This window comes from Peromyscus californicus, unplaced genomic scaffold (genome assembly GCF_007827085.1).
Source record: "Peromyscus californicus insignis strain IS unplaced genomic scaffold, ASM782708v3 Scaffold_11__1_contigs__length_118956290, whole genome shotgun sequence".
NCBI lineage: Eukaryota > Metazoa > Chordata > Mammalia > Rodentia > Cricetidae > Peromyscus > Peromyscus californicus.
This window is the reverse complement of record NW_026294402.1, coordinates 91,459,557-91,481,812: the sequence shown is the minus strand read 5'-3', so window position 1 is coordinate 91,481,812 and position 22,256 is coordinate 91,459,557.

The following is a 22,256-nucleotide window of genomic DNA, read 5'->3' as shown; positions in this document are numbered from 1 at the left end:
CCATGCTTTGTCAATACCTTCGGGAGGCCTGCGCTTTCCTGAACAGAAACAGAGGGCGAATGGATTAAGGGGGGGCAGGAGGAAGGTAGGGGAGGGAGTGGAAGGAGAGGAGGGAGGGGAAATGGTCGGGATACAAAATAAATAAAGTAAATTTTTAAAAAAGGGAAATGCATCCTTTAAAAAAAAAAGTAAAGGAGAAATAAAGATTAGCTCAGAAAAGGAAAAGCTGAAGGAGGTGTTCCTTGAAAGAAACTTTAGGAGTTTTTCAGATGACAGGAAATTATGTAGATCAGGATCTTGTTCCTATATGAAGTATAGCAGAAGGAAGAGGTGAAGGTAAAAACTTTCATCTTTTTCTCTTTTTAATTCTTTTTTTCTTTATGTAAAAGGGTTTTTTTTTCCATTTTACATACCAACCAAAGTTCCCCTTCCCTCCCCTCCTGCTACTCACCTGCCACCCCACCTCCCATCCACTCCTCTGAGAGGGTAAGGCCTCCCATGGGGAGTCAACAAAGTCTGGCACATCAAATTGAGGCAGGACCAAGCCCCTTCCCCCTGTATCGAGGTTGAGCAAGGTGTCCCTCCACAGGGAACAGGCTCCAAAAAGCCAGTTCATGCACTAGGGATAAATCCTGGTCCCACTGCCAGGGGCCCCACAAACTGCCCAAGCCACACAACCGTCACCCACATTCAGAGGGCCTAGTTCGGTCCCATGCAGGTTCTCCACCTGTCAGTCCAGAGTCAGTGAGCTCCAACTAGCTTGGGTCAGCTGTCTCTGTGGGTTTCCCCATCACGATCTTGGCCCCTTTGCTCCTATAATCCCTCCTCCCTCTCTGGGAGCGCCACCTAGTGTTTAGCTGTGGATCTCTGCATCTGCTTCACCTATATGAAGGTTCTATGACAGCATAGTCATAGATCTGATTACAGAGGAAGGCCAGTTCGGAGACCTCTCCACTATTGCTTGGAGTCTTAGCTGGGGTCATCCTTGTGGGTTCCTGGAAATTTCCCTAGCACCAGTTTCACCCTAACCCCATAATGGCTCCTTCTATCAAGATATTTAAGATATTTCTTTCCTTGCTCTCCCTCTCTGTTCCTCCTCCAACTCGACCATCCCGTTCCCTCATGTTCTCTTACTATCTCCACTTACCTCCCCTCACAACACCCCCCCCCCAGTTTACTCAGGAGATCTTATCTATTTCCCCTTCCTAGAAGAATCCATGCCTCTCTCTTAGGGTCTTCCTGTTACCTAGCTTCTCTGGGGTTGTGGTTATCCTTTGCTTTACGTCTAATATCCACTTATGAGTGAGTGCATACTCTGTTTGTCGTTCTGGGTCTGGCTTATCTTACTCAGGATGTTTTTTTTTTCTAGTTCCATCCATTTGCCTGCAAATTTCATGATGTCATTTTTTTTACAGCTGAGGAATACTCCATTGTGTAAATGTACCACATTTTCATAGTAGCCAGAACCTGGAAACAACCCACATGCCCCTCAACCAAAGAATGGATAAAGAAAATGTGGCACATTTTTTATTCTGAATTGATACAGTAAATAACACTTTTGCAAAATGATGAAAGCAAACATGTGTTTTATGATATATTCCTAGACACACCTACTATATATGTAGTGGTTTGAATGAGATGCCCCCTCTAAGTCTCAGGCATTTGACTACTTGGACCCCAGTTAGTGACTATTTAGGGAGGATTAGGAAGTGTGGCCTTAGAGGAAGTGTGTCACTGGGGGATGGGTTTTGTGGTTCATGATGTGAGCTCTGGGCTGCTGCCTGCTGCCTCCACCCTGCCATGATGGACTCTAACCCTCTGGAACCATAAGTCCCAAACAAACCCTTCCTTCTAGAAGCTGCCTTGGTTGTGGTGTTTGTCATAGCAACAGAGAAGTAACTAATACACAATATAATACATATATTTCTGAATAAGTGACATGAGTGACAGAAATGACGGGAGTGAGAAATTAGGGTATATATATATATATATATATATATATATATATAACATATAACATAATGTATATTATAAAATATGTTATTCACAGGCACCTCTTTAGCACAGACGGCAGCATGGCAGCCTCATAAAACACATTACTCATGAAACAGCACCAAGTCATTTGGAAGTGGACGGAGATGGGTGGTGAAAATATATTGCAGCTCCTACAGCAGCCACTAAAAGGTTTTGTTTTTATTTATTTTATTTTATTTAAGGAGGCAATCTATTGTACCTATAACTACAGCTATCAGATATTTGACCAAGAAGCCCAAAGTACACACACTGGGGAGAAGACAGCCCCTTCAACAAATGGTGCTGGGGAAACTAGATGTCCAAACTCAGAAGAATGAAATTAAACCCGTATCTATCGCCCCGCGTGAAAATTAACTCCAAGTGGATCAACGAGCTCAGTTTGAAACCTGAAACTACTAGAAGAAAACATAGGCAGTACCCTACGTGGTATAGGTGTGGGAAAGGACTTTCTGTAGGATTCCACTTACCAAGGAATTAAGACCAACAATGACAAGTGGACCTCATAGAGTTAAAAGGCTTCTGTACAACTAAGGAAGCAGTCGAGTGAAGAAGTTATTCATTTGGCAAAGGATTAATATCTAGTGTATTATAAAGAGCTCAAAAAATGGAGTCAAGGAAACAAATGAATCAATTAAAAACATGGACAATGGGTCTGAACAGAATTCTCAGTAGAAGAAATAAAATGGCTAAGAAATATTTCAAAAAGTCTTCATCAATATTTAACAATGAAAGAAATGCAAATTAAAACAATCTGAAATTTCATCTCACTCTAGTCAGAATGGCAAATATCAACAAAACAACTGACAAAAGATACTGGCAAGGTTGTGGTGAAGGGGGAGCCTTCCTTCACTGTGGATGTGGTTGCAAATTGGCGCAGCCCATGTGGAAATCAGTGCAGAGAACTCTCAAAGAGCTAAACGTAACTCAATCATATGACCCATCTCTACCACTCCTTGGCATATGCCCAAAGGACTCAAACTCCTACTCCATCATACCTGCTCAGCCATGTTCATCGCTGCCATTCACAATAACCAGAAAATGGAAACCAACCTAATTGTCCTTCAACAAAGAAATGGGTAATGAAAATGTGGTACATATACACAATGGAATACTATTTAGCTGTAAAGAAAAATGAAATCATGACATCTGTAGGTAAATGGAGGGAACTAGAAAATATAATACTGAGTAAACCACAAAGAAGGAAATTTCCCATTGCTAGCCCCACCCATTTTCCTCGTACCTACCACCTCTTTAAAAACTAGACTCCTTTTAAAAGGTTGCTTTATATATTTGTGTGTGTCTGTATGTGTGTCTGTGTGAGTGAATGCTCAGACATCTGAACACTTGGTCTGCAGTTGGTGGCTCTGTCTTTGAGGGTGGTGCAGCCTAGCTGGAGGAAGTATGTCCCTACATGAGGATTCGAGAAATCATAAGCTGGCTCCACTTACAGCTAGCTCTCTGCTTCAAATCTGCAGTTAAAGATGTGAGCTCCTCACCTGGGCAGTGCAATAGAGCCAATCCTGTTGGTGGAGGCATGGGTGAGCCAGCCCCAAAGTTGTGAGCATGGGAGAGCTGTCCCCATTACTCATCTGTCATGTGGCTGCATGGGCAGGAAAGAGATGCCTTCCCCCATACCCTCTCACACCCATCAGTGCCTGAGGTAGGTGGGAGAATTGGCCCTGAGGTCGTAAGAGCAGGAGAGCATGTCCCTGCCCCTCACCAGCTGCAGCACTCAGGAGAGTGGCCCTTACACCACACCTAGGCAACACAGTAGAGCTGTCCCTGAAGGTGTAGGTGCGGGAGAGCTGACCCTGAGGACATGAAAGCAGAACTGATCCCAGCTCTTGCTCACTTTGCTCATCACTGCAAGGGGTGAACCAGCCAGGGCAATGCAAGAGAGCTCCCCCTGGTGGTGAGGACAAGGGAGAGCTGGCAGACTGACCAATTCTGCAACTACCCAGGCCCAGAACCAGAGTTATGAGTTGGCCCACCCCAACATCCGCCCCATCTGTGATCTGTGACCCAAAGCTGCAGGGTCTTCATGACATAGGGCAACAACAGGATAGCCAAGAAGAGTTCCAGTGAGGGCCCAGCATTGACAATGTAGCAGAAACCAGAGGTCTCAAATCAGACCAATGACTCTTTGCAATGAACACTTGTAAGTAAAGATGTACGGATACAAGTGTTTACTACGTGACTCACTGTGTCACACTACAGTTTCCAGGATGAGATTTTTTTCCTTTTCTTTTTTGTTTGTTTTGTTTTTCTTTTTTCTCTCTTAAATTTATTTTATTTTATTGAGGGGAGGTTGCAAGGGCAGAGAGTAGATATGAAGGGACATCCCTTCATATGGAGATCCATGATGTGAAAGACACCAAGAATAAATAAAAAGAAAGCTTTAAGAAAAAAAAGCGGGCTGGAGAGATGGCTCAGCCGTTAAAGGCTAGGCTCACAACCAAAAAATATAAGAAAAAAAAAAGCTGTAGCTCTCAGCTCCTCCTCCTGTCATCATGGCTGAGACGTGACTGGCTGCTGGGCCTCCCTGCCATGACGGACTCTTACCCCCCGGAACCCTAAGTCAAAATCCTCCTTCTTCTATGAGTTGCTTTTGGTCATGGTGTTTTATCACAGCAACAGAAAGTCATGAATACAGACACTGAACCAGTTTATTACTAATCACTTTGAACATCAGTCATGTTTGAGGTTTTGTATGTTTTTCAGGTATGTAGATGAAAGATTCAGAGCCACACAAGTTCCTGAGCTATAGTCCCAACTCAACACCAACATTTTAAATGCACCAATTAAAAGACAAAGATTACATTTAAAAATTTTAAGAACAAGACCTAATTATATGTTGTTTACTGTCAAAAGACGTGCAGCCTGATCTCAGATCAGCATATGAATGCCTGTCCTGTGGGTCTTCTCGTGGCAAGACCCTTGGAGATGGATTCTCACTCAGCAAAAACCGTCGAACATGGGGCAGTGCAGGACTTGGCTGACTTCATGCAGCTTGCAGGCTCTTTTCTCTCTCATTACATTGTTGATTCTTTGGTTGGTTTTTAGTTTCACTTTGTCAGTCATGTATGAGACAACTATAATTTTCCCTGGAAATTCTGTTCTTTCGAGAATGTTTTCTCCTAAGCTAATGCTTCTTAAATTTCTTGTCTGGAATTACTAACTGCAAGTCCTGATCCTGGGAACTCTCCTGACTTAAGAGAGGCACTTAAAATTAATGGGTCTTGCTTTCATAATTGTTCTAAGGAAAAGGTAGCTAGAACCACCTTGTGGAGAACTGTAGGGGCAGGAAAGTAATGGGTACATATGAGAAAAACAAACACTTGGAACATCTCACAGTTCTGGGAAGGAGAGTAAGGTAATGCATACACAGAACGGGGAAAAGGCTCAGGGATACACATGGTGCCAACCATTGAGGGTAAGTTCCTTGGACACCACGCATATAGAATTAATGGTAGTGTCTGGTATGTTCCAAGAACAAAAAAAGCAATGCAAAATGTGGGCTGGATAGATCCACCTTTACCATGCATAGGAGCTTATGTTGGTGGGAGGGGAAAAGAGTGCCTTATCAAAGTCTGCCTTTTATAGAAAGACTGAGACATAGGACCCTCTTGTAGGCCAGGGAACTATATAAAAGCATATCTTACAGACATGAAAGAACTGTCTGGGTTTGAATATTGCTTTCCTTAAAGCACTGGACCCATGTCTATTACTTTTAAACTTTGTCACCACATGTAGCTGCCATAAGTGCTGTGAGAGCAGGATGTGTCTGGCTTGATATTTAGTTAATCCTGAAAAATGCTGAACTCTGTGTCTAAAATAAGGCTATGTAGGGGGTGAGAAAGTGTGTTTGGGGAAGCATAAAGGGGAATGATGGGGACTTTTATGATGATTATGATGTGTTTCCTAAAAGTCAAAAATGGAAGCTAGTAGAAAACTGTTCATGTCGGCCCGGTAGAAAAAACTCTGTTGAAGTATTAATTAAAGACAGCTTGAACTATTTGGGGCCACTTGTGTGCAATCCACCTGGTGGTCAGAATCTTCCTTGCACCGACACCCCTTGAACCAGAGCCAAGGCTAGACCCCGGCAGTCTACCACAAATCCATACTAAGAAACCCATATAAAGACACTATAGTAAAAATAAATGTCTAGGACTGGCAAGATGGCTCACTGAGTAAAGGTGCTGACCTGAGTTCAATCCCTGGGACCCATATTGTAGAAAGATAGAAAGAACTCACTCCTAAAGGTTGTCTTCTGACCTCCATCTGTGTGACATGTCATGTGTGCACCTGGCCACATACGCACACCATGAACAAATGAATGAGTGAATGAATGAAGAATGAATGAAGTTAAGTAGATGGCTGAAGGAAAAAACTTACCACACTAAGTCTAAAGAAAGTGGGAATGGGTACGTTAATTTCGCACATAGCTGAGTTCACGTCAAGGAAGATATCAGGGAATTACATAATGGTAGAGGGGTTAATTCTCCAAGATATGGCAATCTTTAACAAAAATGACCTTAAAAAGCATAAAAATACTAGATGAAGAAAACAGATAAAAGTGCAAGAGAAACCGATGAATCCTCCTTCTCCCTGCAACTCAGATTCATAAAGGTCAGACGCAGGAAGCGGAAGGTCAGAAAGGACAGAGTTGAGGACAACAATAATTGTTTAGTTCTAATGGACATCTAACCCACTTCACGTACAACAGCAGACCATGCAGTCTTCTGGGTTCAGACTGGACGGTCATGAGACAGATCACACCAGAGTGACAAGACAGGCCAGACTGGAATATTGGTAAAAATGTCCCATAAAAGACTATAACTCAAAATATAGAGTGCACTATTAAATTACAACAATTTGCTACCAAATTGTAAAGAATGAGCTGGAGGAGTCCTTAACAAACACAGCCCCCAAAATGATATGTTGATGGGAAATAAGCACGTGGCAAGGGTCACGTGTGTCACCGCAAAAATGCAAATTAAAGCTATGAGAAACCTGTTGGTACCTGTTAGCCCGGTCAAGTCCAGAATCAAAAGAAAATGCTGCTCAGGACACCAGGCAACCGGGGCCCTTGTTCCTTCCTGGAGATGCAAGTTGGCACAGCCGTTCTGGAGAGAACACTTGGCTCCGACAAAAGTTAATGAGCAGTATGTGGTCCAGAATCAAGCTTGTTGCCATTTGCCCGGATGAATTACAAGTTCGTGACCCTACAAAAGCCTGCACATGAGTGTTTAGGGCAGCCTTGTATATGAAAGTCACAAGTTGGAGGCAACCAAGACATCCCTCAGTAGTGAGTGAATATGCCAACCAGAGTGCTTCCCAACAGTGGAATATTATCCAGCATTAATCGTAAATGATCAAACCACACAAAGATCTGAAGGAACTTTAAAATCATATTTCTAAGTGGAAGAATACTATGTGAGATGGTTACATACATATAATTCCAACTACATGGCATTCTGGAAAATACAAACCACAGAGACAAAAGATCCGTGGCAGTCAGGGGCCTGGGAGACGGAGAAACACAGGACGGCCATTGAGGATAGTACAGGCTGTGAAACTACTCTGCGTAGTACTGTAACGGTGGCTATGATCCATATCACTGCACATTTGTGCATAGAACACTAGGGAATTCTGATGTAAATGAGAGAGGTTAGTGATAGGAACCTGATCTCACAGTATGGGTTCATTAATTATAACAAACATCTCCCTCTAGTGGAAGATGTTGGTAATGCATGTAGATAGGCTGAGTACATAGGGAAATTCTTTTTTAAAGAGATTTTCTATTCGTTTTACATATCAACCACAGATTCCCCTGTCCTCCCTCCTCCCACCCCCCAGTTTTCCCCCCTAAACCACCCCCCATTCCCACCTCCTCCAAGGCAAATTCTCCCATGGGGAGTCAGCAGAGCCTGGTACATTCACTTGAGGCAGGTCCAAGCCCCTCCTCGCTGTACCAAGGCTGCACAAAGTGTCTCACCATAGGCACTAGGCTCCAAAAAGCCAGTTCATGCACTAGGGACAGCCGATCTCAGTGCCTGGGGGCCCCCTAAACAGTTCGAGCTCAAAAACTGTCTCGTTTATCTAGAGGGCCTGGTCCAGTTCCATGGGGGCTCCTCAGCTATTGGTTCACAGTTCATGTGTTTCCACTAGTTTGGCTAGTTGTCTCTGTACTTTTTCCAGTCATGGTCTCGATATCTCTTGCTCGTGAGGCAAAGGACACGGTCAATAAGACAAAACGACAGCCTACAGAATGGGAAAAGATCTTCACCAACTCCACATCTGACAGAGGGCTGATCTCCAGAATATATAAAGAAATCAAGAAACTAGACATCAAAATACCTAATAGTCCAATTTAAAAAGGGAAAATTCGGCCGGGCGGTGGTGGCACACGCCTTTAATCCCAGCACTTGGGAGGCAGAGCCAGGTGGATCTCTGTGAGTTCGAGGCCAGCCTGGGCTACCAAGTGAGTCCCAGGAAAGGCGCAAAGCTACACAGAGAAACCCTGTCTCGAAAAACAAAAAAAAAAAAAAAAAAAGGGAAAATTCTTACCTCCACTCAGCTTAGCAATGAACACTCAGGTTAGAGAGACAGCTCAGCAGCTAGGGGGCCTTGTTGCACAATCATGGGGACCAGAGTCCGGATCCCAGCACCCACATAGCAAATACATCAGGCATCCCTTCAAATGCCCGTCACCTCTAACCTGAGTTTCCAGAGAGCCAGAGACAGAATGGCTGAGGCTTGATGGCTTCCATCCTCACTCAGAAAATCCCAGTCCCAGGTTGACCTTGCCTCCAAGGGAGAGGCAAACTGACCTTCTGGCCTCTGCATGCATGCATAGGTGTGCAAACCTTCAGAATGTGCATTTACTCACACAGACGCACATACACACACACACACACACACACACACACACACACACACACACACACACTAGCCTAGGTCTCATCCTCAGCTCTGTGCCTGGAAATCCGATGTGGTCTACCTTTCCTCTCTAACCCCATCTCCAACCTTGCACAAAGATCTTCTCCCTCAGCCCTCCTTCCACCAACCCATCCCATGATCCCAGCCTCCAACATCAGCAGGCATTTATTGGGAGCACACCAGCATTGCAGAACAAGAAAATTGCCCCAACTCCAACAGACACACCCAAGCTAACCTACAGGCCAGAAAACCGGTAGGCTGCCGGCAGACCTTCTTTTCTCTCTGTTCCCATAGCCTCGTCCCAAGCTCTGCAACAGAATGCCCTCTGAAGCCTCCCCTACCCCTCTGCTCCCATCTCCTCTGGATCCCACAGACAATTCCATCCTCACCTCTCTCAGACCCCAACTCTAGCAGGCACCCCCTGGCTAACCAAGGGCATCTCTTCCCAGTGCAAGTAGGCTGCAGGCAGACCTATACCTCTCTTACTGCTCATGAGATCCAATCCCCCTACCCCTGTCTCATCCCCAGCTCTGTAACAGGAAACTTGATGTGGTCTCCCTTTCCTCTATGACCCCATCTCCAAGGGAATCACAAAGACCTGCTCCTCCAACCTTCCTTCCCCCAACTCAAGCCAGTATCCCAGCCTCCAACAGCAGCAGGCATTCCCTGTGAACACACCAGCTGATCAAGCTAGAAAAACAAGCAACCCAGAGCGATCACACATGCTGAAAATCCAGGGAGGAAACAAAAACCAAGGAACAAAACACTCATCCTACAAAGACAAACCCAGAAACCAGAACTTAGACCTATAATCATTCCCAAACCCAAATGCCTAGATGCCAGCATAAAAACACAATCAGTAACAGCCAGGGCAGTAATGTCTCCACTAGAGCCCAGCTATCCTGCCACAGCAGGCCCTGAATATTCCAGCATAGCTGAAGCATAAGTAAAAAACTAAAAACCAACTATCTGAAGATGATAGAGGTCCTTAAAGAGGAAATTAATAAATCCCTTAAAGAAAGCCGGGTAACACAAACAAAAAACTGGATGAAATGTGTTGTGGAAAAATCTTTTTGTACACTGTGAACATGTTTTGCTCTCATTGGTTTAATAAAGAGCTAAATGGCCAGTAACTAGGCAGGAGGAGGTATAGGTGGGAGAGTCAGAAAGAGAGAACTCTGGGAAGAAGGGTGGAGTCACAAGCCAGACAGAGAGGGAACAAAACATAGAAGAGGACATGTAAATGCTACAAGTTATGTGGCAACATGTAAATTGATAAAAATGGGTTAATTTAAGTTGTAAGAACTAGTTAGTAACAAGCAAAAGCTATTGTCCAAGCATTTGCAATTAATAAGAAGTCTCCATGTGGTTATTTGGGAGCTGCCTGGTGGAACAAAATATCCCACCTAAAGAAATGAATACATTCCTTAAAGAAATCCAAAAAACACACAAACAAACAATTGAAGGAAATGAATAAAACTGTTCAAGATCTGAAAATGGAAGTAGAAGCAATAAAGGAAACACAAATGGAGGGAATTCTGGAAATAAAAATTTAGGAATTCTAACAGGAACTAGAAAGGCAAATTTCACCAACAGAATACAAAAGATGGAAGAGAGAATATCAGGCACTGAAAATATGATAGAAGAAATAGATACATTAATCAAAGAAAATGTTGAATCTAAAAACTTCTGACACAAAATATCCAGGAAATCTGGGACACTGTGAAAAGATCAAACCTAAGAATAATAAGAATACAGGAAGGAGAAGAATCCCAGTTCAAAGGCCCAGAGATATTTTCAACAAAATCACACACACAAAAAAAACATTCCTAACCTAAAGAAGGAGATACCTAGCAAGGTACAAGAAACTTACAGAACACCAAATAGATTGGACCAAGAAAGAAAGTCCCCTTGCAGAACAAAGAAAGAATATTAAAAGCTGCATGAGAAAAAAAAAACAAGTAACATGTAAAGGCAGGCTTATTAGAATTACACATGACTTCTCAATAGAGACTTTAAAAGTCAGAAGGGCTTGGACAGAAGTGCTTCAGACTCGAAGAGACTATAGACGCCAGCCCAGACTACTATACCCAGCCAAACTTTCAATCATCATAGATGGAGAAAACAAGATATCCCATGATAAAGTCAAATTTAAACAGTGTTCATCTATAAATCCGGCTCTACAGGAGATACTAGAAGGAAAATTCCAACCTGAGGAAGTTAAGTACACCCATGAAAACAAATGAATTGAATAATCTCACACCCACAAAATCAAAAGAATGGAAACACACACACATACACATACACACACACACACACACACACACACACACACACACACACACACACACCAACACCAACAACAATAAAATAACAGGAATCAACAATCATTGGTAATTGATATCTCTTAATATCAATGGTCTGAATTCCTCAATAAAAAGACACAGGCTAACAAAATGGATTTGAAAACAGGATCTGTCCTTCTGCTGCATCCAGAAAACATACCTCAAAAGGTTGGAAAAAGATATCCCAAACAAATGGACCTAAGAAGCAAGCTGGTGTAGCCATTCTAATATCCAACAAAATAGACTTCAAACCAAAACAATTCAAAAAAGATAGGGAAGGACACTACATACTCCTCAAAAGAAAAATCCACTAAGATGACATTTCAATTTTTAATATCTATGCCCCAAACACAAGAGCACCCAATTTACGAAATAAACACTACTACAGCTTAAATCACCTATTGACCCCAACACATTGATAATGGGAGACTCCAATAATACTCCACTCTCTTCAACAGACAGGTCATCCAGCCAAAAACTAAAAGAGAGAAATACTGGAGGAGCTACCAGACATTATAAACAAAATGGACCTAAAAGGCATTTACAGAACATTTCACCCAAACACAAAAGAATATACCTTCTTCTCTGCATCTCATGAAACTTTCTCCAAAATTGACAACATATTTGGTCACAAAGCAAGTCTCAACATGCATAAGAAAATTGAAATAACTCCCTGTATTCTATCAGATGACCACAGATAAAAGCTAGATATCAATAAAAACAGAAAACTTACAAACTCATGGAAACTGAACAACTCCCTACTGAATGAAATATGGGTCAAAACAAAAAGAAAGAAAGAAATTAAAGGCTTTCTAAAGTTCAATGAAAATGAATACACGGCATACTCAAAACCTATGGGACACAATGAAAGCAGTGCTAAGAGGAAAGTTCATAGCACTAAATGCCTACACAAACAATTGGAGAGACCTCATACCAGCAACTTAACAGCATACTTGAAAGCTCTAGAACAAAAAGAAGTAACCACACCCAAGAGGATTAGACAGCAAGAAATAATCAAAGGTGATCCTAATGAGATCCTTAGTATTGGGGGAAACAGACTCTCAAATGGCCACATGAGGCTTCCAGTGGCAGGATTGGGCTGCACTCACTTGAGTTGTTGGCGAAGGAGGTCCCATGGAAATCCCCCAAATAACCCAGGCTGTTGCTAAGACAAAGGGTTGCTCTCTGCAAACTGACAGCAGGGCCACATTGCCAAGGACAACACCTATACAACTCTTTGAACATGGAGAAGTCAAGCTGATACCTACATGGACCTTTCACCCCTACATTCTAGTGTCTTTGTTTCAGGAAGGTACTCTGTAGGCTACCGGAAGAGAAACGTGGACACCAACCAAGCCACAAAATGCTCAACCTACAATATGTCCTGCCGGCAAAATATGATAATGCAATGTTGGCATAGAACTTCTGGGAGTAGTCAACCAATGTCTGATTTGATCTAAGATCCACTCCCTGAGAAGGAATCCATACCCAACACTGCTAGCGTAACCAAGAACCAGAGATTAGATAGCCCAGAGATCTAGAGTAAAACCAAACACTATTGGTCAAAACAAATTTAAAAGTATTAATCAAATGATTCCTAATGATATTCTGCTATGCTCATAGATCAGCTCTTTTTCCAGTCATCATCAGAGAGACTTCCTCCAGCAGCAGGTAGGAACAGATGCAGAGACCCACAGCCAGACATTAAATCTTTCCTCTCAGAGCTGACAATCCCTTGGAAGAGGAGGCAGAAAGATTTTAAGAGTCAGAGGGAGTGGAGGAGACCAAGGAAAACAAGGCACTCTGAATCAACTAAGCAGGGCAAATATGAGTTCACAGAGACTGAAGCAGCAAGCACAGCGCCTCCCTGTGTCTGTACCAGCTCCTCTGCATATGTCACAGCTTTAGCTGAGTGTTTTCATGGGACTCCTGACTATAAGAACAAGAGGGTCTCTGACTCTTGTGCCTGCTCTTGGGACTCTTTTTCTCCTGTTGGGTAGCTGTGTCTAACTTCGGTATGATAGTTTTTGCTTCATCTTATTTTATTTTGTCATGTTGTGTTATTACATCTTAGAAGCCTGTTCTTTTCTAATGAGGGACAGAAAGGAAGTGGATCCAGAGGATAGGGGAGATAGAAAGGAACTGGAAGGAATAAATGGAGGGGAAACTGGAGATTTCTTTCCAATAACCAATATCATGACCTGTTTTCCTAACTTTAAGTTTTCTGACTTAAACTATGTCCATCCATACCCTCATCCAGTCAGGTATGGGGTCCTGGTAGCTCTGGTGTCTCTGGCATCTCTCTTCCTCTCTCTTCTGACTACTTCTTCCCCAATTAACAACTTAAACATATGCCTGAGTCATTGCCAGGCCACCTACCTCCCTAGCATTAGATTCTTACACTTCTGTACAAAATTACAGTCTTAGCTTGGGTTTCCAAGAAACACAGCTCAACATGTGGATCTTCTTCATCTGGTTTCTTAGAGCATTGTTCAGAAGGAAAGAAGGAGGGAAGTAGGATGGAGCAGAAGAAGGAATTGAGCAAGGAGCTGGACTAAGTGTGATTCTCAAAGAGTACTAATCATCCCATGACTGAACTAAATGTGGTTCCCAAGGAGTACTAATTGTCCCAGAGCTGAACTAAGTGTGGTTCCCAAAAAGTACTAATCGTCCCAGAGCTGGTCTCACTGGGTACAGTAGATTTGCCTACCTGTGATTGTTAGCCATTGACTTTGGTTAGGAGAGGACACTGATTTTCAGTAGGGCAGACTGAGGATGATTTGGCCAAAGACTGTGCCTTGAAGTGTAGGACAGCTCTGAGCTGATAGCAGTAAATTCAGTAGCTGGGAATGGGGCACCGGCATGAAAGGGGGATTTAACAAAGCACCAAGGGTATCAGTTACAATTACCTTCCCCATAAGAAGAAATATTGGACTGAATTGCATCTTTGGTTAAACCTGTCAAGTGATACCAGCTTGATTGGTTTCCAGATCCCACCATCAGGCTTGACCACCATGACGACTCCAATCAAATCCACTTTCCTAATGTCTCCCCAGTTCTGTCTCTTCCAGCTGTCCATAAACATAAGGTAGGCCGGTGACAGGAAGGTATCAACCAGGTTACTACTCATTCATAACCCATTTCTTTTAGAGTAACAGAACATGGTCCAGATTGTCTGTATGGAGTGATGGAAGGAAACTGACAAGCATCCCCTCACCTGTCCCTTGGACTCTGAAGATGCTGTCACTGAGGCCCTCTTTTCTCCTTCTAGCCCTGAGGTGCTCCGAGGAGGTGGCCTGGCACACAGACAGACTGTCAGGCTGCCAGAAGCGGCATCACAGCCCAGTGCCCTTTCATCCCATATGTCTAATTGGGCTTCTCAGAGGGGCAGAAGCTAATGTGGTCTGATGGAAGTCAGAACGTGCTGGGAGCTCTGTCTCTGTGGGTCTTAGGGCCATGTCAACATGCTGATCCTAAACAAGTCAAGGTCTTACACAGGAACATCAGACTGGAAGCAGAAAAGGTAGCAGACGAGAACAGTCACCACTCAGAGATGACAGCATGTGAAGAAAAAAAAAAAACTGCTGGTGGCCTGCATGGACAGGACAGACTCTAGGAGTCATTTGTGGGCCAGCACCTCTGATATCAGGTACCACACAGCACTGCCCAAATTGTCATAATCACAACTTCCCTTTCACACAGTGTCTCACCCGTCCTAATGCCACCTTCTGCTATGAGTCCTGTTATTCCCATTCACAGGACAGGAAGGTGAAGTTTGGAGAGATGAGGAGGCTTTCCCACCCAAGACCATCTGCCGGCTTCCATAAGACCTGTGACTCAGAGGAAGATCCATTTTTCTCCTCTAACCAGTATACTCCAGAGAAGACATGACCGAAGAAGAAGAAATGGAAAGGCCTGAGTGAGAAAGACTATGTTCAAGTAATTCCTCTTAGCTCAGCTGAGAAAAGCTTGAAATGGTTCCAGTGGCTCCATCCTTCCCCCTGCCATGCTGTCCCACATGCAGAGAGGCGGAGCAAAGTGGTCCATTAGCGCAGCTCTAGGACACAGGGGTGGGTAGCCGGGAGGGAGCCACGGAGAACGAAGTGCACCCGTCCATGCATTCACGGTGTAGAAGCCTGAGCAGAGGCAAGCAGGGAAGCTGGCAGCGAAGCAGTTCTCGATGGGAGCCGGCAGGGCTTTGGAGATGGCGGCCACGGCTCCCACCACCTACCATACATAGCACCTAGCATGTAGAAGACAATAAAATGAATAGACTAACAAGTGAATAAATGAAGAGAAAACGCGAGAGATGCAGATGAAGGTGTGGCTGCCAAAAGTTATCCCACTGAGAGCTGCCCCCATTTATCTCACCATTTACAGAGGGAAAATGCTTCACCAAATAAGGCAGGATGGAGGCTGTTCCATCCCCTAAGCCAGCAGCCTCTCTCGCAAGTCAGAGTCCAACCAGCAGCTTGCTCAGAAGGCGTGTTGGCTGCCTCCTACAACCTTTAATGAGATGAGATTGCTGAAGGGAAGCAGCTAATTGCATGATGTTTTATTAATCCTTTCTCCATGAAATATTAATTGTGACGTTTCACAAATATAAAGATCTGTCTGCCTTTTAATGCCTAGGTTTGTGGCCTCTCCAGATAAATATTTGAAGGTTTCCAGTTGAGGGACCAAGGTGACAAGCACAATACTGTATCCTGGAGGGAACAACTGGCAATCCAGAAGTCACTCGGATGTCAAAAACTCCTCCATTAGATGCTCCCTGACTGCTGAATTGCAGGGTGAATTCTAGAGACTAGAATCCAAGGATGGTGCGGAGCCGATGAAGAATGAATTATGAGATGCCTCGGCCCCCTTCCCACCTTGCTCTGGAAGGCTGCAGTGGATACCCAGCGCCGAGGAGCAAGATCCCAAGCACTGCACTTCATGGAGGACTTTCTGCATGAATGAAAGATTTAAGAATTGCCATTCCCTAGGAATTCCCCACAGCCAGGATCCAGCTCCCAAACAAGAGGCTGGTGCCTTGAAAACAGGGCAGATAACCCCAGAGCTGTGGGAGAGGCTAGCCAGCCTGGTAAAGGGAGACAAAGATAGACCTCCAGAAGCCAGAGGGATGGAGGGCTGCTGTCTGGCAGGTCCATGAAAAGCTGAGGGGGTCTCAGTGAGCGAACGATGCCTCAGAGCTCTACACTATGCCTTATGGAGACAGCCAGCAAAGAAGCCAGCCTGAAGCAGAATGGCACCCGTGACAACTTCCCATGGGTGGTGTGCAGGAGACTAGAAAGGAAGCTTTCACCTCCTTATATCTCTATCTCTGTCCCAGGACTCCTAATGAGACATACATGGAGAAGGAGATATGGACATACCTCAGAACCAGACCATACACCCGCTTCTCAATCCAAGAGGTGGGGCCACAGCCTAAACCACACTGGAGGAAATGGATTCCACACTGAGGGTTTTTTGCTGTTTTTCCTCTCTGTAGGCCCCACAGTGGACTAAGTGAAGAATGAACCACCAAATTCCTTTTCCCCACTAGCTTTTTAAAATGAGAAACATGTTGACACACTTGAGCATGGAACTTAAAATCTGACCATCTTGAACTTGAATCCAAGATCAACTAATTACTATCCAGAATTTAGCGGGGGGGGGATAGAATCTGAGCATGCCTTAACCATTCTACACCTGCACTTTCTTGTCTTTAATGTGGAGCTAATAACTCCCAGCTCTCAGGGAGGCTTGAGGATTCAGAGATCATGGGTGTTAAGTGTTTAAAGCAGCGTTAGTCACTTCTTGAAGCATCATCAATTGTAACTGACTCTTGCTCAACGTACTGACATATGCTAAGATGTGATGCTAAATGAGGTCTCTGCTTGCTCTCATTCGCAGGACATCTATAGAGTGCACTCCACATGCCTTAATTAAATGCATTTGCCTTAGACTTGACCAAAAAAAAGCTGATAATAGCTAAATGATCGGGATGTAGAGTACTTTGAAACTCAGTGGCCTTGAGGAAACATCTGTAAATGTCACTAATATTTCCTGGGCTAGCAATGATGTTCACATACACACCAGCAAGTAAGTATTCACAGAGCCTCTGCTTCACCAGTGCAGGGTAAGCTGGGGGACAGACGCAAAGATGCAGTCAACAGCATTGGAGAATATTCGCCATTCTCTTGGCTGATCTCTCCTCTGAACTCCCGTGGTGAGACTGCATGCATTAATTATGCTTAATGGGCAGTCCACAATGGACATATTGGGCTATAAAAGAAAAAGCAGACATGAGGTTGAGAAGGGGGTGAGAGGGTGAGGGTGGGTCTCAGGTGTTGGGGAGGAGTGGAGCTGTAAATATTATCAAAATACATTGTATGTATGAAATTCTCAAAGAATCAATAAAAATATTATATTAAAAATATTAATTCTAGCCAGGCAGTGGTGGCCGCACGCCTTTAATCTTAGCACTCAGGAGGCAGAACCAGGCAGATCTCTGTAAGTTCGAGGCCAGCCTGGTCTACAGAGTGAGACCCAGGACAGATAGAGCTACACAGAGAAACCCTGTCTCAAAAAACATACACACACACACACACACACACACACACACACACACACACACACACACTCAAGAGAGAGGCAGGGGGTCAGGAGAATCTCTGAGTTCCGGGCCAGCCTGGTGAGTGGGTTCTAGAACATCCAGGACTACACAGAAAAACCCCGTCTCAAAAGAACCAAAAAAAAAATTTAATTCTAATTATGTTATCTAACATTTACCATGTCCCAACTGTTCCAAAAACTTTGCATTTTAACTCTTTAGCCTTCTCACTAACCTTTTGAACTGAAGCAGAGAGATTACATGCTTCCCAAGACCACAAACCAGTTAAACGGTACAGCCAGGATGCACACTCTAACCATTGGACCACCTTCCCTCTGCCTACCCAGCTGGTCTTGGTTCTGGTCAAGACTATTGACAGTGATAGTGACGGCAATATTAACAGCAGGTGGCAAATTTCTCCTAGGCAGATGCACCTTAATGAAGACTTTCAGATGACCTAAGCTTTGGGAAGATAATGAGCCTCCATCCCCCACACCTCGCTGAAGTTGAAAATTACAGTATTCAATGGAAATGCACCACAAATTTTTCCTGTGTGCTGAATTAAAAGAGCTCTTGGCTGGATGTCATAATTGCAAAACACTAGAATCTAACCAGGCTGAAACGCTGGCAACATTTTCCCATAGTCCTGCCTGGCTGGAGACCTAAGTACAGGTTGTAGAAGTACTTGCCTGTAGAAGACAAGGTCCATTCCCCTAAGTATCCAACTGCAGCTGAGTGTCCAGATAAAAATGCAAGGTGCTAATTAAATGTGAATTTCAGATAAACAGTGAATAATTGTTTAGCATGTAGTATTTAGCTAGGCTTCATGAATTTATATAAATAACTGTGACAATTTTGCCCTTTAGCTATTAGAGGGATTGAGGAAAGGATGGTGGGTGTGGCTTAGAGCAGAAAAGGAAGCTGTTACAGTGGGGGTACAGAAATGAGCAAACTCAAGATGAGAGCCTAAAATACAGTGGACTTTCCCTGCCCAGAACCGTGTAACTGGTGCCTCTGAAGAGGGGAAAGCATTCCTGGCAGCACAGTCAGAAGGCGCTGAAGGGGGGAAGGCATTCCTGGCAGCACAGCCAGCAGGAGCTGAAAGAGGGAAGGCTTTTCTGGAGGCACAGCCAGCAGGCTAAAAGACCTATAGGCTAGCAGCTACATGGCAGGCCAGGGACAATGAGGACAGCTACAGCTCTCCAAAACAATTTCGTGTTGGTTAATAATGTCGGCTTCACAGGATCCTGAGTCGTCCAGGAGACAAATTTCTGGGCGTGTCTGTGAGGGAGTTTCTAGATTGAGGAAACTGAGATGAGAAGATCCACCTTCAATATGGGTCCCAGACTGGGTAAAAAAGCTAGTGAAGCACCAGCATCCATCCTTCTGCTTCCAGACTGTGGGCACAACGTGACCAGCCTCCTTACATTCCGCTGCCACTACTATCCCTCCGTGATGGACTGTATCTTCAAAGTGCGAGCTGGAATCTACCCTTACATCCTTAAGTTTTGTCATGTAAAGCCACAGCTACAAGAAAAGTGGTTGGCTGTTGCACTGCGCTTCTCTGTTGCTATGATAAAAACACTGATTATGGACACAGCTGAGCAAGTGTGCTTGGGGTATGATTGAGCATACTTTGGGTATATGCCCAAGAGTGGTATCACTGGGGCTTGAGGTAGATGGACTCCAGTTTTTCAAGGATGACCCCAGCTGAGACTCCTGGCAGCAGTAGATGCATAGCCTGAACTGGCCGTCCCCTGTGATCGGATTGGTGACTACTCTGGTTGTCAGCAGAGAGCCTTCATCCAGTGACTGATGGAGGCAGATTCAGGGACCCACAGCCAAACCTTGGGCCAAGCTCGGGGAGCCCTCCTGAGGAGAGGGAAGAGGGTTTGTAGGAGCCAGAGGAGCCTGGGATATCTGAGGAAAACCCACAGAAATGGTTAACCTGGATCATAGGAACTTACAGAGTCTGAACCAACAACCAGGGAGCCTGCATGGGACTGATCTAGGCTGTCTGCATATATGTGACAGTTGTGTAGCTTGGTCTATTTGTGGAACTCCTGGCATGGGAGCAGGAGCTGTCCTTGACTGGCTCTTGGGAACCTGTTCCTCATGCTGGATTGCCTTGCCCAGCCTGAATACAGGGAAGGTGCTTGGTCTTATGGCGGCTCAATAGTCCATGTTTCACTCAAGCCCATGGGAAGCCTGCCCCTTTCTGAGCAAATATGGAGGATGAGTGGATGGGGGGGGAGGGATGTGGGGAAGGGGTGAGAGGGAAGGAGGGAGGGGAGACTGTGGTTGGGGTGCAAAATAAATAAATTATTAAACTTAAAAAAAAAACACTGACTAAAGGCAACTTGGGGGAAGAAAGGGTTAATTTGGCTTACAGGTTGCAGTCCATCATCCAAGGAAGGCAAGACAGGAACCTGGAGGCAGGAACTGAAACAGAGACCAAGAAGGAACGCCGCTTACTGGCTCACTTTCTGGCTTCTTCAGCTATCTTATATCACCTTCCCAGGATTATCACCAACCACAGTGGGCTAGGTTCTCCTCCAACAGTTAGTAATCAAGAAGATACCCCAGAGGACAATCTGGTGGAGGCAATTACTCAACCGAGGTTCTCTCTTTCCAAGCAAGTGTCTCTAGTTTATATCAAGTTGTCCAAAACTACCCAGCACACCAACACAAACATCTAGACATTTTTGGCCCATTGGGGACCATTGAGCCATTGCCCTTCCAGGTCCATCCCTTCGTCCTTGCTTGGTTACCTCTGATGCAATGGCAGGCTCTGATGTGTCAGCCAATGCACCTCTTCCCCAAGTCCACACGTGTTGATCTTTGAATCCTCCCAATGCATATGCATCTTTCCTAGAACCTTCCAGCATACTTCACCTGATAGCTGAAGGATAGAGAGGGCCGTCTGTGGTGACCATCCATAGCCATCATCTAAGGTCCTACATATCCATGGGACTGAGTCTGTGCTTGGTTTGCTGAGCTATGACCAAAGGCCACCTGTTAGAGGTAGGGCTTGCATCTAGACGTGAGACTGACACCCAAATAAACCCATGCTATCTGGACACATTTCGACTTCAAAAGCCCCTTGGTACTACCTGACATTCACACTTCACACCCTCCACCTTCTTCCCTCTCTCTAACCACCTCCATTCTCACACTCAGCTGAGAAACTTAAAAGCATCAGAAGGGAAATCCCGTGCTGTGCACGCCACACACCTGCCCTCCTGGTGTAGGAAGAAGCCACCTGCTGTATGCATTTAGTCACACCTCATCTACCGGAGACCATCTTATCTATGACTGCCCCTCTTTTTTACATCATTATTTCCTTTCTCTGTTTTCTTCACAAACCTGATGTTTTTCTTATTTTAGAACTAGCCCTCCTTGACCCCACTTTCCCTACCAGTTACAGCTTCATTTCTCTGACTCTTTTTATGGCAAAACTCCATGGAAAGTGTGACTCTCACAACTGTCTCCATTTTCTACCAGGCCTTTTCTACATCTCTCCATAATCCTGTCATGGTAGGTTTGGGGGAACCGCATTCTCTGAAAGTGAGGTTCATGTATTTTTTCTTTCTTTTGCAATGCCCCCCCCCCCGTGGTAATTTGAAAGAAAATGGCCTCCAAAGGGAGTGGCACTATTAGGAGGTGTGGCTTTGTTGGAGCAGGTATGGCCTTGTTGGAGGAAGTGTGCCACTGTAGAAGTGAGCTCTGAGGTCTCCTATGCTCAAGCTATTCCCAGTATCACAATTGACTTCCTGTTGCCTTCTGATCAAGATGTGGCCAGCATCGGGCCTGCCTGCATGCCTCCATGTACCCTGCCATTCTCCCTGCCATGATGATAACGGACTGAACCTCTGAACTGTAAGCCAACCCAATTAAATGTTTTCCTTATAAGAGTTTGCCGTGGTCATGGTGTCTCTTCACAGCAATAGAAACCCTAAGACACCCTTGCCCTGCCAGAGAACTCATCTTGGACATAAGTACATACTAAGTACCCAGAAAACACATCACTAAACCTTCTTGTTTCAAGTTGTTGTTGTTGGGGGGGGGGGGCAGTGGAAGGAGCCATAGAAATGATTTCCCTCTTGGAAGAGAAGTTACGGTGTCTCAACGATGTCTTTAAAATGCTGTCCATTGCCCTGGCTTTCTGAGGAGCACACGGTTTATTCCAGGAGAGATGCAGTAATGGATGGAAGGTGTGTTTCTGCTGAGCTAGGGGTTATCATGTTCTCTGTATCCAGGCGCCAGATTGATGGGATATGCCTCTATGATTTATAATACACTAATCTCACTGGAGAGTGAAGCACAATTAATCTTAGAAT